The following is a 15,375-nucleotide window of genomic DNA, read 5'->3' on the forward strand; positions in this document are numbered from 1 at the left end:
TTTAGTGGAAGAAGACGAGGTAAATTGGAATTTTGGAATGACATGGTGAAGAAGGATATTAGATTGGGGGTATACAATACTGATGAAGTAGATGGATGGAGAAGTGGAGGGGGAGTAAGGTGAGGTGTGATGGTGAGCTGGGGGTGTATATGAAGGAAGGTTGTGTGTCGTGGGAGGAAGCGTCGTTACTGAGTGGCTGGAAGAAGGTCCGAGGCTATCCCCTTCAGTCCGAATATGTCAGCTTTATTCCTGGCATCCCATGACTATTTAACTCAGAGAAGAAAAATAGGATAAAGTCAGATATTGCCTTCACTCTTCGCCTTGAACTAACTCCACCATTACTAGACACCTCCCATAAAATGTAAACTATGAACTGCCTGTCGGTGGCACAGAAGAAACCAGAAATGACGTCGTTGGGTGGAAGTGGTTAACTCTTCCCTACCAGATATTTCCCTCAAGTTGAAAAAAATATATATATCGTCCGGGGACACAAACGCTAAAATAAAAATGGCGCCATTGTAATAAAACGTTGAAAATACACGTGCGATTGGGTTCCTAATGCGCGCACGCACGCACGCACGCACGCACGCACGCACACACACACACACACACACACACACACACACACACACACACACACACACACACAATAACAGATCTGAACTCCCGGAAACCACATTCTTTCCGAGAGACAGAGAGAGAAAGAGAGAGAGGGAGAGAGAAAAGCGTCGATAATCAACTACATACTTCAATTCTGAACACATAATTATAAGATACTTGCTGGTCTAGTGGTCTGACACGCCAGTCGGGGAGAAAGGCATGTTGTGTGCATCAGTTACAATACCCAAGAGAAGGCTGAGGGAGGGGAGGGGAGGGGAGGGCGACCATGTAATGATGGGTGTAGGCCAATCTCCTACCCTTATAATGTTCTGGGTTATAATAGCCTAGTCTCGAGCCCCTACACTCCACATGGACTGTTATGGGACTGGATGATATTCTTCTTACGATCAATTATTAATGCTTTGTGTGAGTGTAATTCTGCAAAGTATGAAAGTAATTTTCGTCCACGATTCATGGAACAAAAAGTACCTTATAGCTCTACTGTCCTCTTATAGTCTGCCTAGATATCAAAACAATCAACAAACAACCATTAGTGTTGATTACTAGTACTACTTATGCCTGCGGTTTAATAACTGTCAAGGTAACAACAACAAAGTGTGGGGTTGTTGATTAAAAGACAGGTGTGAGATACGTACAGGTGAGGCAGAGGGCGGTGGTCACACAGAAGAGAAACATGTCCATACAAACTTCAACTTGTTATGCCAATATTTTTAACTTCTTACGCTACTATATCAACAAGTTCTAACTATTACAGACATCCAGAGCTACATTACTATCGTTCCTCAGTTAGTGGTTAGCTTTAACACAGGGTCTTAAGGGTATACTGATGTTTATTTGAGGGTGTGTTTGCGCGGGAAGGCTAGGGGAGCGTGGTACAGTCCCGGGAGAGAGACGCGACGTGCACTCACTACGACGGTCGATCCCACACTGAGGCTTCTCTCCCCCGAGTCCCCCTCTCACTCCTCAAGCGAATGGTTGATGGTTATGGTAGTTATGAGGATTACTCGTATGGTGGCTATAGTTAGTGTGCTGGTTGCTGCATGGTGGCAGTTGTGACTGGTGAATGAGCTAATTGTGGTGGGTGTGGTAGTTACGAAAGCTGTGATAATTATGAGAAGTGTGCTAGCTATTGCATGGTGGTTGTGACAGATGAATGAGTTAATTGTGGGAGTTATGGGAACCGGTGATGCCACTCAAAAAATTGAAAAATCCCAAGATTGTCCACTGAAAAATTCCAAGATATAAAAAAAAATCCCAAGATTTAATATACAGTCATTAAACTTACCCAAAAGAAACAGGAATTATTGTTGAAAAACTTGGAGTGGTTCGTCATCATCACTGGCATCCTCCACATGACCTGGGGGCAGAGTTGCCATGCCTTCCTTTTGCCTGGCAGCTTCTCTATGTAGTGTTGATGACACTTCCCACTCCGTAAATCTTTAATAATTGATGTTGATGGTTCCCACTGATAAAAAGCCACCTCTTCACGAGATATTGCTTGTTTTGCAAGAAGGTGATAAGCAACAGTCGATATCAGCAGTCTGTTTGTTTTAGTTTTAATCATGCCGAGCTGGGAAAATATCTGCTCAACATATGCAGAGGAATGGGGCTGAGCTAACAGACTACACATAAACCGTGAGAGGAGTTTAAATTTGGGTTCATTGTTACCATCTTTAACCATCCGTAGTTCCCGCCAGAATGATGTCACCGCAGCATTCATGTTTTGGAGCGATTTCCTTGCATACAGTAAATCCTTCCACTGGTCTTGTTGACCTATATCTGGCAATTTCAGTAAAAGTGATGATATACAAACTCTAGATTTTTAATAAAGGTGAGTTTATATATATATAAAAAAAAATAGTGAAAATTCTAGAATCCCCCAAATCCCAACTATTCTGACATTTTCATGGAAAAATCCCAAGATCCCAAGAGTACCCCTGAAATCCCAAGATCTGGGGAAAAATCCCAAGGAGTGGCATCACTGATGGGAACTGCGGTAGTTATGGGAAGTGTGACAGTTATTCCACGGTGGTAGTTGTGATACGTGAATAAATTAATTGTAGTATTTATGAGGAGTGTGGTGGGTATTGCAAGGTGGTAGTTGTGGTAGTTAAGAGAACTGTGGTAGCCGTGAAGACTATGACAACTATTGCATGATGGTAGTTGTGGTGAGTGAATAAATTAACCATCTTAATCGTGGTAGTAAGAGAACTGTTTCGAGACGATGAATAGTGGTAATAGTAGTAGTTGTGGTAGAAGATTGTGGTAGTTAATATATGCTGATATTTATGATACACAGGTGAGTTCACTGAGGTTGTTGCTGTGGTAGAGTGATCACGGTTAAGGCGCAAGAAACACTATCATCAAGAGGGGTGAACACCATCAAGAAGTAATGAATCAGTGGTTGTGCTAAGCTGGGCTGTAACAGGATAACAACTAATGGGCCAGAGTGCAGAAAGTTGGGAAAGGCATTTATCCTGTAGTGAATGACGATGGTGACGACAATGATTACGACGACGACAACGCCGACGACGACGCCGACGACGACGACGATGAGGAGGAGGAGGAGGAGGAGGAGGAGGAGTTGGAGGGAGGGAGGGAGGGAGAGTGGGAGAGGACGAGAAGGAAGGGGAGAAGGGAGAGAAGGAAGAGGTTAGGTTACGCCAGCTTAATGAGGGAAGGGTTTAATCTGGCTACACCACGCAGACACGTTCATCATGTATCTGTCATGCCAGAGTAATAACCATCATAACCCCCAAAACACCAGAAATGACGTATTATTTTTTAGACAGACACATTTAGGAAGAAATTCGCCCAACGAATAATTCACACCACAGCAAGTCCATTCAAACTCTTCATATTATTGTTGGAATGCGACGACTTTAAGCGATGGCACTGATATTACCGAGAGGCTCCACTGCCCGGTTATACAAACGTCCCTGAACTACCCTTATCACCAAAAAAGTGGAGGATGAACTGCAGGAGAAAGTTAGCATCAACCTACAGTTCACAAGGTATGCATTCAGAAGAGCCAGGATTGCAACTAATATTGCTGTTACTACTACATCCACTCTGGCCCCCAAAAGATCATTCAAGGTGCATGAAGGTCAGGTCAGGTTCATTTAGGATATATTGTCAGTTCCTCACCATTTAAGTCAATTTAGATCCATCCAGGCGTGTCACATAACCTGCTGCACAACCAGATCAGTTCAGCCTAGGTAAATCAATTAGGCTCAGGTAGCCCCATTCGTTTTACCTGTGCCACTTCCCACACTAACAGGCTCATCACATCCAGTCTGGCCAGGTTCAGTCAAACCAGATCAGTTTATATCACGTCAGGCCCCATCACCCATCATCCAATTCTATACTGTCCCTGAACTGGAGGGTAGGGTCAGCCATTTGGGTGAGCCTGGACATTCCCGTGACCCTAAGTAGCAACAAGTGAACATTAAAGTCCTGCTTTTCCCTTGGACCTTATGGGTCACCTCCAGTTGGAAAGACTTTGCCCACTAGACCATCAGGAGTCTGTTTCTCTTATATGGTTACTACACAACGCAGTGCATGGCTTTCTAGCGTACAGGAAAGCATTTGGCTTGTCATCCAGTGTAAAGTCTCCTGAATGGCAGCACTGTATCAAATGTGTGGATAATGGACACCCTCACCACCAGCACAGGTCTAGTTAGGCTATTCTGAACCCAGTTACTTCCACAAATCAGCCGTAATGGTAAAATGATTGTTACAGCTATGTCAATTCACGTCATTCAAATGTGAGTGGGGGGGGGGGTCATAGAGGAGTTGGCAGTGTGGAATGGGATGGCGGTGGGTGGTGGGGCAATATGAGGTCAGGATATACTGTGAGGATTGGTAATGCGGGTCAGATATAGGTTTTTCACACAAACTTGACCCAGATTTTTGTCCTTTTGAAGCTTATTCCACATACAGTAGGCCAATGCCAGAAAAGAATCATACTACGGCTCTACTCTATATCCTTTCCATATCTTGGTAACTTGCATCATATTCCAGTGTTCAACTCTTGTTACAAATCAGTATTCAAGATGGCAAGACTGCACTTTTAGGCCAAGTTAGCGTAAAAATGGTATAGTAACTGCAGAAGTCTTGGTTATGACTATCACCACATTAATAATGAAATGTATGGAGTGAACAGAGAGGAGTGGGTGGGATGGGGTGGGACAGTGGTGGGGCAACGCAAAGGAAGTAGGATTGCAAGGGAAAGGGGATAGAAAATGGGTGTGGTGGACAATGAGAAGTGAGTGGGACGGACCAGGATGGTAGCTGGTAGGTCGTAGGGCAGGGTAGGGACAATACACCGTGTGCAGGTGAGAGTTGGAGTCTGGGTGAGAGGGGCATGGTGACAGTTTACATCAAAATTTTCTTGCGAGCAGGACAACAAGAAAAAGAAAATAGTAGAGAGACACCACCCCCTTACACCTGCTGTCTTACGATGAAGCTAAAATTTCCAAATTCTTTCACTAATCACTGCTGAGCTAAACCCTTTAGTTACGATGACGTCCTTCACGGAATATTAAACCCACGCAAAGCAGCGTGGGGATACTAGTATACTGTTTTGTTAGGCACGTGTGTGTACTCTTGTATGTTAACACTGTAACTCACAGTTTTTATCGGACTAACCAACCTTCGTGGAAAGGCTGAAGGGCTAGCCAAGGATGTCATTTGATTTAGAGAATAAATGAATGATCGTCAGAGGAAAAGGTGAACTCAAGCAGTTTTGATCCAATGTGAATCAAATTTAGTAAAAGGATTTAGGGTTATGCAAGGATGAATTGACTCGATTTTGAGAACAATCGGTCGAAGGTGAAGATCACCAGGCAAAGTCAAACATAAAGGACGCGGGTGTTGCACTCTATGAGTGTTCCTTATCTCATTTTTACAATCTTGATTTCCTTGAACTCGAAAGAGACCTTCATTAACCCTGTCACTAATGGGATGGTCTCCTAAGCCGAATAAAATCATCGAGAACTAGCGAGAAATAATATGAAAAAGACGTTTTCGGGCCGAAGGAAATAAGAGAAAGACAGGCGGCCAAGTCTGATCAAAGCGGCTTGTGTTGTTAGACCATGCACGCTCTAATTGCTGCTTCCACCTGGGGAAGGGGGGGCAGGGGGAGAGCTGCAGGTGTGTGTGGTGGAGGATGGTGTGGTTAGCTAGATGTGGTGATGGTGTGGGTTTATGGTAATGACTGGCAGTGGTGATGGTGGTTGTGGTATGGGTGGGTATGTATGCTGATGTGTTGTTTTGTACTGTGTTGGTGCGATGAGCTGGATGTAGTAGTGGTGTGGGCGTGTGGTAGTGACTGGCAGTGGTGATGGTGGTTGCGGTATGACTATATAGTATGTGTTGTGGTGCGTTGGAGTGGTGAGCTGATGGTGTGGGTGTGTGGCAGTGACTGGTAGCGGTGACGGTGGTTGTGATATGCGTGGGTATCTGAAATGCATTGTGTTGTGTCGTACTGTGGTGAGATGGTGGTGGTGATGGTGTGGGTGTGTGGTAGAGACTGGCAGTAGTGATGGTGAGTGTGTGATACGCATATGGTGCTGGTGCTGTGCTGTGATACTGCTTGGAGGTGGGAGGTGTAGTAGTGTGGGAAGAGGGGGACAAGGGGAGCTGGTGGGGGAGGAAAGAGATGTGTGGGGAATGCAGCGAGCAAGTGGTGATATCTTGGGGAGGGGAGGTGTATAATTTGAGTGGTGTGGCTGTATGGTAGACGTGAAGAGCTATGATGACGGCTATGGGGGAGGGTGTGATGAGCTGAAGGTGATGTGAGTACGTGGTGGTGAGTTGCAATGACTAGCAGCAGGAGCAGTGAGGCCGTTTGTGGTAAGAGTGGGATGGTGTGGATGTGTTGGGTGGTGGAATGGTAATGAGGTGGAAGTCTGGTAGTGGTGTGGTATGGTGTGGTGTGGTGGTGGGGCAATGGCACTGAGATACTGAATGCTGGTGTGGTGTGGCTGAGGCACTGTGCTACTGAGTGGTGGTGGTGGTGGTGGTGGTTATAATGTAGGTGTGGTGTTGTGGTAGGGACTGGGAGTAATGATGATGGCTGTAAAGAAGCTGGCACTGTATAGTCGCGTGGTGAAAATGATGAACCGGTGGTGATGCTGTGATGCAATATGGTGTGGTGTAGTGAAATGCATGGTGGTGGTGTTTGTAGGGTAGTAGTGACGGTGATGGTGGTGATATTTGTAGGGTAGTGGTGGTGGTGTTGGTGGTGATATTTGTAGGGTAGTGGTGATGGTGTTGGTGGTGATATTTGTAGGGTAGTGGTGATGGTGTGGGTGGTGATATTTGTAGGATAGTGGTGATGATGATGGCGGTGATGTCTGTAGGGTGGTGGTGGTGGTATTTAGTCGTTCGGGTCAGACAGCATGGCAGTGATGGTGGTGGTGATAATTGGATGATAAGAAAAATAAAAATAATAATGCTTTGGTATCAGCATGACGATTTTCATTACTTGTATTCTTGACTATGATGATCATGGTATCAGCGAGACAGAGGTAAAGATCCTGACTGATGAAGATAATGAGTATGGGAAAAATGATGATGATAAAATTAGTAGTTATTTGAAGACGACGACGGCAACGATGGTGATGATGATGATGAAGACGACGACGACGGCAACGATGGTGATGGTGATGATGATGATGAAGACGACGACGACGGCAACGATGGTGATGGTGATGATGATGATGATGATGATGATGATGATGATGATCCCTACGATAACTTGGGCATCCTTCGAAGTATTAAAATAATAACAGCAATTAACATTCTTAGTCATAATTACCATGTTATAATGGTCAATACGTTGGTCATATTAACTGCCAGTATATGATAATAACCAGCAATTATAACTGGACATTACCCTAATTACATTACCTGATGCAATCTTAATTAACCTGCTTAACACTGTGCTAGGATTGCTCTCGAATGAACGAAATAATCTGGTGTTAGCATATCTACTGTAAATTCACTACAGTTCGTTCACCTTGATTTGGCCCAGATTTTCGTCCTTTTGCAGCTTATTTCACGCATTTCGGCAGCAGAAAAAACACAATACTGCATCTCTATAGCCTTTCCAAAGCACTTCTTCGTGACTAGCATCATATTCTAGTGGTAATCTATTATCACAAACGGCATTCAAGGAGAGATGGCGATTTTAGGCCAAGGAAAAAAAAAAAAGCGTAGGTGTAACATCAGTGGAAAAAAGTGCTTGGATTATTTTTAAATCTTTGACCTTAAGGTCACGCTTCCCCTTGCTTTGGTCCACGTATTCACGCCCCCCTCCCCCTGCTGCAATATGACGCTGAAAACTTATTCCTGGATTATTGTTGTTACTATTGCCACAGTTCAAGTGGACGTTAACCCTGTTGAATACAGCTGCATCTGCCCTTTTCCGGCAATTCACTCTCCTTTTTCGAGGGACAAGGGATGACAGGAAGTTGAGGGACGCGTATATTTTAACTCGGGTGCGGTCTGTCTTACGAAATAAGACTTAAAGGTATCTTTAATTTTCTCTCAAAACGACCAGATGAGAGTGGAAAAACGCAAGAAAGAGATCAAGCGAGAGACAAAGAAGGAAAGAAACCAACGGCTACAAGAAAAATATGCTTTGAAGGCTGGAACAGACAAAATATGAATACTGAATATAAATCAATAGTTCATCGTGACACACACACACACACACACACACACACACACAAATACTGTTCAAGCCACTCACTATTTTCTCTCTGGGTCCTCACGCCCTCCTTGGAAATTGCTCACGCCCCCCTAGGAAGGCGAGTCTCAGTTGAGAAGCAATGCCCAAGACAGATTTTGAACTATATCTCTCCATTGAATAAGATTATGTGGTTTAAGCCTCAATAACATTCCCGGGTGTATCAGCGGCAGAGACAGGGCTGCTCAAGATAAGCTTTTGAAACTTTTGGGTGCTAAGATTTCTGTCATTTTAAAAATCATCCAGTGTTACCCTAAATAAACGTCCTATGTATATCAGTATTTGAAGCTTCAGACTGCTAATTTTTCCCTCGGTTGCGGAAAATAGTGCGGTTTTAGCCCATATAAATAGATTCTTTGGTGTATCTGCGGCAGAGAGAGGGTTGCTCGAGTTTGTTGTCGGAACTTGTGGCTGCTAGGATTTATCTGTTAAAAATCATCCGGTGTTAGCTTAAACTTCATAGGTACATCAGTGGCGTATTATACTGCAGGGTTACTCTACACAGATTCTGATCCTTCGCTAGCATATTTCTCAGTTGAATAAAATCATCTGGTGTTAGCCTAATTCCTGAGACTACCAGCACCAGAGTTACTGCTACATTATCTTTTAAGCTTTTGACTGATAGGAATTCTCTCAGCTTAAACAAAATCCGGTATAAGGCTGAAGACAATATACTAACTTACCATTCAAAGCGACTGGGTAAATTGGCGATAAATGTTTATAACTGGTGATTATAACTGGCCATTACTCTAACTACATTGCCTGATGCAGACTTTGTTAACCTTCTTAGAGGTAATGATGGATTACTGACAACATTCTAAATCAAAGCTGTCAGTGACGCACGTGGTCTCTCTCTCTCTCTCTCTCTCTCTCTCTCTCTCTCTACTGTATATATATATATATATATATATATATATATATATATATATATATATATATATATATATATATATATATATATATATATTTAACCCATTGGAGCCAGGTGTCCGGAATATTGGACAGAACTGGGATTTTTCAAGTCTTTATAAAGTAGGGAACTCCCGGGCAGGGACCTATGAGCCTCGCGACTATAAGCCGATAGGCGGAGGGCGGTACGCTTAGTACCCACCCAGCGCCATGCCACGCCCAGCACCCCTGGGATCCAATGGGATGTGTATCCATCCATCCATCATCATCCAACTCTACGTTGTCCGATGAAGAACGTAGAAGCACGGGGATAGGCAATTTGGTCCTGACATTTAAAATGAGAGTGACCAGCCCCACTCATCCCTGAGTGGCATTACATGTGCAATAATATATATATATATATATATATATATATATATATATATATATATATATATATATATATATATATATATATATATATATATATATTCGGCTACTGTACATCTACACACAATGAATCAGCTAAATGGGAAAAGTACAGAATATAATAAGTCATTATGATTAGCCTTGTAAAGTATGAAAAAGCTTTCGACTCAGTGGAGAACATAGTAATTATAAGTTCATTGCGAGAACAAGGAGTAAATGAGAACATTGTAAAACTGCTCAAAAACATACATAAAGAGGGAACTGCTACAGTTAAATTACATAAAAACTCGGAAAAAATTGAGAATGAGAAGGGCGTGCGCCAGGGAGATAAAATTTCACCAAAATTATTTGCAACATGACTAGAAAGTAATTTCAGAAAGCTAGACTGGGAAAACAAACGAGTAAACATAGATGGAGAAAAGCTAAACCATTTAAGATTTAAAGATGACATTATCCTAATTTCAGAAACAGAAGAGACATTGCAGGAAATGTTAAATGACCTGAACAGAGAAGTCTCAAAGTAAGGCTTAAGACGAACAAGAGTAAAACTAATATTTAATCCACATACACCAAACAGCGTTTTCAGAATGTGTGAAGAAATTCTTGAAGAAGTCGTGGAGCACAGTTACTTGGGGGCAAACACTATAATTACCGGAATACCATGATACCGAAATAAAAAGACGTATTACAATTGGATGGAAAGTTTTCGGTAAACATCGAACATTATGAAAAGTAGCTTGCCAATATGTGTGAAACGAAAAGTATACAACGAATGTATAATTCCAACTATGACGTACGTTTGTGAAACCTGGAAACTAACAAAATCGATGGAAAATAAACTAATCCGTTCTCAGAGAGCAATGGAAAGGTCAATGTTGGGAATATCTTTAAGAGACACGAATATATCAACTTGGGTGAGAGAGCAAACTAAAGCCAAACACATTACAAAAGTTATAAAAGAACAGAAATGGAGGTGGGCGGGCCATGTAGCAAGAATAAAGGAAAGCCGATGGAGCAAGAGGCTGACTGACTGGACACCTAGTGATTGTAAGAGTAGTAAAAAAAAAGCCCAGACACGAGGTGGAGTGATGAGACAGAAATTTGCTGGGAAATCGTGGCAAAGATTGGCTCAGTCAAGGAATTTGTGACGGCCTTTGTTCAGTAGTGGACTTGTAATGGCTGCTGCTGCTGCTGCTATATATATATATATATATATATATATATATATATATATATATATATATATATATATATATATATATATATATATATAAAATCCACTTTCTCTCTTACCTGTGTAACCATCCTTTCCCCTCCCCTTCACCCCACTCCCGTACCCATAAGATAGTCCTCAACCCCCCCCCCCACATCCCCTACGCACCTGTCTCCTCCGTACATCCCATAACCACTATTTCTCTCCCTACCCTCTTACTATACCTCCTCCTTCTCTCCCTTCCCCTATCTTTTTATCGTCCCCTGTCCCTTTATTCTGTATCCCACACTTCTTACTTTCCCACTCTCCTCCCCTCCTTTTTTCCCTCCTCCTATCTCATTATCTTCCTCTTCTACCCCCTCACCTCTTTTAACCTCTCCCTTCTCACCTCCCTTCATTTGATCCCTTCCCTCATCCCCTTATCATCCCGTACCACCTCTCTCATTTACCCTTCTTATCCCCTGCCTTACTTACAGAAACATCTATTCTTTCATCCCCTTCCTTATTCTTACAGATCCCCTTCTCTCCTTTTTCCACACAATCCTATTCTTCCTATCACCTCATACCCTCACCTTCCGTCTCTCCCCCCTCAGTCCTACACCCCCTGAAGCAATAAGATAATGAGGGGGGGTTTGGGCGTGACTAGGCCCAGCTGTCCTCTACACCCTCCCCCTCCTTCCCTATCTTTCCCAGCTTCTCCCCGACCTTCCCCTTACATCCCCTTATCCCTTCCAATATTCGTCCACCACTCTTGTCCTCGCTCGGCCTTCCATCCTCCCTCCCTCCCCCTCGACGTTCCTCCTCCATCCCTCCCTCCCTCCTCATTCCTTCCTCCTCTCACCCTCCTCATTCGTCCCCTTAGTTGTCCTTACCCCCTCCATTCCTTTCTACTCCTGCCCCAACTTGCCCACACTTCTTTCCCTCTCTTGTTTCTTATCTAGCAGCCTTCAACCCCCGCCCCTCCCTCTCCTCTCCGACCTTCCTCTCTTGTTCCCCCTTCTGCCCCTACTCACCCTCCCCTCCCTACCTCCCCCCTATCCTCACCCTCCACCTCCATGCTTCCCCACTCCTGTCCCCTCTCGCCTTTCTTTTCCTTCCTTCCTCTCCACTCTCCTCCTCGACCCCCTCTCACCTACTCCCTCCCAAGCTTCCCGATTGTCCTTCTTCTGCCTCACTTCCTCGTTCCTTAGCCTCCTACTCAACCTTGCTCCTCCTCCAAACTCACCACACTTGGGATGCCTAATGTCAAAAGACTGCTTTGTTTAAGTATTTACTTTATCTACTTTTACTGTATTTACTGGCAATAGTTAGCAGCCTACACCTTACCTGCATTACCGTATCTGTTTATTAGCATTATCAGTTTATTTCCATTAAGCTGATCACACCGGGGCTGCCTTCTGTCACAATGCTACTTTATCCATTTATTATACGTAAGGTATTGTTTTTGGTCGTTTCTTTGTTTCTTTGTTTGTTAGCAACCTTACAAAAAAATGACAGAATGAAATTACATGAAACTTTCAGGTTATGCAGGAATTGGTCCCCCCAAAAGATGTTTAAATTTTAGAGGTAATCGAATGACCATGAAAAGTCAAAATCAAGGTCACAGATTTTCAGAGGGCAATAACTTGAAAACGGTTGAAGACAGATATTTACTATTAGGAACATACAGGAACTCGTAATATGAGATTTCATTTGGCACCAAGACCTTTGACCCTGAATGACCCAGAAAGGTCAAACTCAAGGCGACAGATATTCAGGAGGCTATAACTCGAAACTGGTTGAAGATACATATTTACTATTATCAACATGTAGGAAATCCCATATGGGACAGGGAACAGTTTAAGGAATAAGGACTTGAATTTCAAAAAATAGAGTTTACTGATTTACCAGAAGACCCACTGACATGTCATAAAAATATCCTTGCTAATACCAATACCCCAGTCCTAGACGAGACAGCCCTAGCATGCATTCAATATGGATGGTGGGTGTTGGTGCCAAAGTGGTAACATGTGGAGGTGTATACTGTGTATGGTATGTAGGAGGACTACTGGGCATTGGCAACAGACTGTGAAGCCTGTGCCCAGATTCAGACACATTAAAAGAAGAAAAAAAAAATATGTGGGTGCGTCAGCACCACAGGGTAGACTGAAGAAAAAAGATCCACAAAATAACCTTATAGTTAAAGGACTGAAAAGAGATGCTACTTGAGATTGCATAGCATGGAGGGCTGCCATCAGTGAAAAAGGATGAGACATGTAAGCATGGACAAATTTTTTCAAAACATGTGTATGAATGAATCATCATAATCCTCACCTAATCCTTTCTTTTGAGGCATACAAGGCTGTCCAGCATTCCTCTAATATAAACTAGAAGAATATCATCAAACATATAAAGTACAGAACAAAAGAATACCATTAGACCTAAATCTGAGCATTGTTTTGAAGTCCTCAAAATTGAGGGTCAACTGGACAATGCATATGTAAGTAATACAATTCTGACTAAGAAAATTTTTAGCACTGTTCACTTAATTCCATCCACTACTTCTAGACCTCTGCAGTTACCTAATACTGCATTTCATTCAACATATGATGAAGCAACAACAGTACTCTTAATTAGATTCCATTACTCCTTCAATCCAATGATGTATTTTAGTGTACAGTAAACCCTCGATATAATGAACCCTTTTATAGCGAACTTCAGATATAACGACCCACCATTTCCAGAGCAAGGTCGCTATATCTGGTGGAAGTTCACACCCTGGCATGGTAAGTGTACTGTAATGGTACTACATTACATTATAGGCATTGTATTTATATGCACAACTTCATACAGGATGGTATTTACTGTACATGTGCTGTATAACTACATAAAGCATTAAATTCTCCACGTGAAACTTCATGGAGTAAGTTGTGGTTACGCACATGGGACCGAAAGACTCCATGGATATAGTGACCTTGGGTCGGTAATCCCTTGGTTAATAGCGACCATCAGATGCAGTGAACTTTTGGATATAATGACCCCCATACCCACCCCAATAGTTAGTTATATCTAGGGTTTACTGTATTTTATTCTTGCTTCCTCCTGACAATTATATTCTACTTAGAAGGTAATTTTTTGTTTGGAGGGGTTAGATACATTCTTCATTAACCCTTTCAATACCATACATCTTCCCTAAACTGAAAAAATTGTCTAGAGGTAGCAAGAATATCCACTGGCTAACACAGTTAATATACGAACTCACCTTGTACAATATGCCACGAAAAGCTATTAAATCAAGGACAGTTGCCAAGAGGCTGTCACTAAACTGAGGTGCTACTGCTGACTTTAAATCACAATGGTGCATCGATGGTAATTTTAATCTTCAGCAATTTGCATAACAATAAAACTGTACAACAATTTACAATAAAAATATACATGTCTTAGATCCTTCATTGTTTTCAACCCCTCAAGGATGGTTACTGCTAGACATGAGTATTTCCCTGAGGACAGAACCCTTCCCTTGAAGGGTTAAAAGACTGCAGGTTCAGAGTTTCATGAACCTGGACCATATGAGGCACTTCGAGCCAGCGGGGTGACCATGCATTTTGCTTATTTTCGGTAATCAGTTGTTGCAGCCAAGGTAGAGCTGCAAAGAAAGTGGTTGAGGAGGCGAAGGGGAAGACAGGAGGAAGCAGCTCCTGTGAGAAGAGTGGAGAAATTGCAAGATAGTGAGAAAAGGACAGAGTATAAGAGCATAGTGGAAGAAAGACTGGGAAGGTATGAGCTAGAGCAGATGGAAGGGGTGGAAGACGTATGTAAGATATTCACGGAAGACATAAGCGCAGCGTGTGAGGCAGTTTGTGGAGTGAGGAGGAGATGCAAGGGTGTGCAAGGGACAGCATGGTGGAATGATGAGGTGAAACGAGCTGTGGAACAAAAGAAGAAGGCATATGGTGAATGGTTGGCGAGTAGAGGTAGGGGAGAAGATGAGAGAGAGAAGAGAGAGGTATATGTGAGCAGGAGAAGGGAGGTTAAGAGACTGGTGAAGGAAAGTAAGAAGAAAGTGGATGAAGAGTTTGGGAGGAATCTGAGTGTGAAATGGAGGGAGAGTAAGAAATTGTTTTGGAAGGAGGTAAAGAAAGTAAGGCAGTGTGAAAGGGGAAATAGTAGGGGAGTGAAAGATAGGAATAATAGATTGTTGGTGGAGAAGAGAGAGAAAGTGAGGAGATGGAAGGAGCACTTTGAGGATTTGTTGAATGTAGAGAGTGAGAGCAGTGTGAGTATAAGTGGTTGGGGAATGGCTGGGAGAAGAAGAGATGAGAGGAGGGAGGAAGAGATCAGTAGGTCGGAAGTAGTGGAAGCGATGAAGAAGATTAAGCTGGGAAAGGCCCCAGGAATTGATGGAGTGTGTGGTGAAATGCTTAGGTATGGGGGTGAGATTGTTGTGGAGTGGATATGGAAGTTGTGTAGATTGGCTTGGGAAGAGGGA

Source organism: Coenobita brevimanus, chromosome 87, assembly GCF_032717465.1.
Source record: "Coenobita brevimanus isolate Jiangsu-jjx chromosome 87, ASM3271746v2, whole genome shotgun sequence".
Taxonomy (NCBI): domain Eukaryota; kingdom Metazoa; phylum Arthropoda; class Malacostraca; order Decapoda; family Coenobitidae; genus Coenobita; species Coenobita brevimanus.